The sequence below is a fragment of the Chenopodium album genome, chromosome 23 (genome assembly GCF_948465745.1).
Source record: "Chenopodium album chromosome 23, dcCheAlbu1.1, whole genome shotgun sequence".
Lineage (NCBI taxonomy): Eukaryota > Viridiplantae > Streptophyta > Magnoliopsida > Caryophyllales > Amaranthaceae > Chenopodium > Chenopodium album.
The window spans coordinates 38,859,792-38,863,760 of NC_137856.1; positions in this window are offsets into that span (position 1 = coordinate 38,859,792).

Below are 3,969 nucleotides of genomic sequence, written 5' to 3' on the forward strand. Positions count from 1 at the left end.
GCACTATTTACAACTCCCAAAGAGTTAGAGACATAATGATTAAGGATCAATTAGATGGTTCCGAGCACTATTCACGACTCCTAAGGTCCTTTGAGAACCCGTGGAAATACTTGAATGCATAATTTAGCGAATGAAAAAATGATATACAAAAGCCAAATATGAATGCTGTAAATACACAAAATCGGAGCGATTTAGGAGGTGTCGGGACCCGGTGTCAGAATTTCATGGAACAATGCGGGATGCATCCCAGGGTCATATAGTATTGTTTCGACCCATATATGACCATTATTCGACTACTTACAGGCCCCGTGAAAGCTAATAGCCAATACAAGAGGAATGTACGAAAACAGGTAAATTTACCGTTTTAAGGCAAATTGGATGGTTCCACCCATCCAATTGGACTCCACGGGGGTATTAGGGACCATGGTAAACATTTCGGAAATTTTTATTTCTGGGCTAAAAAAGGTCAAAAAAATTCAAAAATTAAAGGCTATTAACCACGCTTTTTGAGGAATTTTTGAGGTAACGGGTCCCGGTGGCGAAAAGTGTTGAGACCCTAGGGGATACATCTTAGGGTCATATAATGCCGTTTGAACCATATATGACCATTATATAATGTCATAAATGTTCGTGGTAGGCTTCAATTCACAAAATCGGTACAAATTGCCAATTGGTAAATTGTCCGTTTTAAGGCAAATTGGATGGTTCCACCCACCCAATTGGACTCCCGAAGGGTATTAGGGACCTTGGTAAACATTTCGGGATTTTTTATTTTCGGGCTAAAAGCGGTCCAAAAATTGAAGGCTATTAACCACGCTTTTTGAGGAATTTTTGAGGTTACGAGTCCCGGTGGCGAAAAGTGTTGAGACCCTAAGGGATACATCTTAGGGTCATATAATGCCGTTTGGAACCATATATGACCATTATATAATGTCATAAATGTCCGTGGTAGGCTTCAATTCCCAAAATCGGTGCAAGTTGCGAATTGGTAAATTGACCGTTTTAAAGCAAATTGGATGTTTCCACCCAACAAATTGGCCTCCCGGATGGTATTAGGGACCATGGTAAACATCTCGGCAATTTTTATTTCCGGGTTAAAAAAGGTCAAAAAATTTAAAAATTGAAGGGGCTATTATCCACACTTTTTAAGAAATTTTTGAGGTAACGGGGCCCGGTGGCGAAAAGTGTTGAGACTCTAGGGGATACATCTTAGGGTCATGTAATGCCGTTTGGAACCATATATGACCATTATATGTTGTCATAAATGTCTGTGGTAGGTTTCAGTTCACAAAATCGGTGCAAGTTGCGAATTGGTAAATTGATCGTTTTAGGGCAAATTGGATGGTTCCACCGACTTAATTGGACACCTGGAGGGTATTACGAACCATGGTAAATATCTCGGCAATTTTTATTTAAGTGCGAAAAAAGGTCAAAAATTCCAAAATAGAAGGCTATTATCCATGCTTTTTGAGAAATTTTTGAGGTTACGGGGCCCGGTGGCGAATAGTGTTGAGACACTAGGGGATACCTCTTAGGGTCATATATTGCCGTTTTGAACTATATATGACCATTATATAATATCATAAATGTGAGCGGTAGGCTTCACTTCACAGAATCGGTGCAAAGTTGTGAATTGGTAAATTGACCGTTTTAAGGCAAATTGGATGATTCCACCCACCCAATTGGACTCCCCGAGGGTATTAGGGACCATGGTAAACATCTCGACAATTTTTATTTCCGGGCTAAAAAAGGTCAAAAAAATTCAAAAATTAAAGGCTATTAACCACGCTTTTTGATGAATTTTTGAGGTTACGGGTCCCGGTGGCGAAAAGTGTTGGACAGTAGGGGATACATCATAAGGTCATATAATGCCGTTAGGAACCATATATGACCATTATATGTTGTCAGAAATGTCCGTGGTAGGCTTGAGTTCTCAAAATCGGTGCAAGTTGCCAATTGGTAAATCGATCGTTTTAAGGCAAATTAGATGGTTCCACCCACCCAATTGGACTCCCGGAGGGTATTAGGGACCATGGTAAAAATCTCGGCAATTTTTATTTTCAGGCGAAAAAAGGTCAAAAAATTCCAAAATGGTAGGCTATTATCTACGCTTTTTTAGAAATTTTTGAGCTTACGGGGCCCGGTGGCGAAAAATGTTTAGAGCATAGGGGATACATCTTAGGGTCATATAATGCCGTTTGGAACCATATATGACCATTATATGTTGTCTCAAATGTCCGTGATAGGCTTGAGTTCACAAAATTAGTGTAAGTTGTGAATTGGTAAATTGACATTTTCAAGGCAAATTAGACTGTTCAACTCACCCAATTGGATTCTCGGATAGTATTAGGGACCATGGTAGACATCTCGGCAATTTTTATTTTCAGGCAAAAAAAGGTCAAAAAATTCCAAAATTGAAGGCAATTATCCACACTTTTTGAGGAATTTTGAGGTTACGGGGCCCGGTGGCGAAAAGTGTTGAGACCCAAGGAGATACATCTTAGGGTCATATAATGCCGTTTGGAACCATATATGACCATTATTAGTTGTCATAAATGTCCGTGGTAGGCTTGAGCTCACAAAATCGGTGCAAGTTGCCAATTGGTAAATTGACCGTTTTAAGGCAAATTAGATGGTTCCACCCACCCAATTGGACTCCCGGTGTGTATTACGGACCACGGTAAACATTTCGGAATTTTTTATTTCCGGGCTAAAAACGGTCCAAAAATTCAAAAATTGAAGGCTATTAATCACACTTTTTGAGGAATTTTTGAGGTTACGAGTCCCGGTGGCGAAAAGAGTTGAGACCCTAGGGGATGCATCTTAGGGTTATATAATGCCGTTTGGAACCATATATGACCATTATATAATGTCATAAATGTCCGTCGTGGCTTCAATTCACAAAATCGATGCAAGTTGCGAATTGGTAAACTGACCATTTTAAAGCAAATTGGATGATTCCACCCACCCAATTGGACTCCCGGATGGTATTAGGGACCATGGTAAAAATCTCGACAATTTTTATTTTCGGGCTAAAAAAGGTCAAAAAATTCAAAATTGAAGGCTATTATCCATGCTTTTTGAGAAATTTTTGAGGTTACGGGGCCCGGTGGCAAAAAGTGTTGAGACTCTAGGGGATACATCTTAGGGTCATGTAATGCCGCTTGGAACCATATATGACCATTATATGTTGTCATAAATGTCCGTGGTAGGTTTCAGTTCACAAAATCGGTGCAAGTTGCGAATTGGTAAATTGACCGTTTTAGGGAAAATTGGATGGTTCCACCCACTCAATTGGATACCTGGAGGGTATTACGGACCATGGTAAATACCTCGGCAATTTTTATTTAAGTGCGAAAAAGGTCATAAAATTCCAAAATAGAAGGCTATAATTCACGCTTTTTGAGAAATTTTTGAGGTTACGGGGCCCGGTGGCGAAATGTGTTGAGTCTCTAGGGGATACATCTTAGGGTCATATAATGCCGTTTGGAACCATATATTATCATTATATAATGTCATAAATGTCCGTGGTAGGCTTCACTTCACAGAATCGGTGCAAAGCTGCGAATTGGTAAATTGACCGTTTTAAGGCAAATTGGATGATTCCACCCACCCAATTGGACTCCCCGAGGGTATTAGGGACCATGGTAAACATCTCAGCAATTTTTATTTCTGGGCTAAAAAAGGTCAAAAAAATTCAAAAATTAAAGGCTATTAACCACGCTTTTTGATGAATTTTTGATGTTACGGGTCCCGGTGGCGAAAAGTGTTGAGACAGTAGGGGATACATCTTAGGGTCATATAATGCCGTTTGGAACCATATATGACCATTATATGTTGTCATAGATGTCCGTGGTAGGCTTGAGTTCACAAAATCGGTGCAAGTTGCCAATTGGTAAATTGATCGTTTTAAGGCAAATTGGATGATTCCACCCACCCAATTGGACTCCCGGAGGGTATTAGGGACAA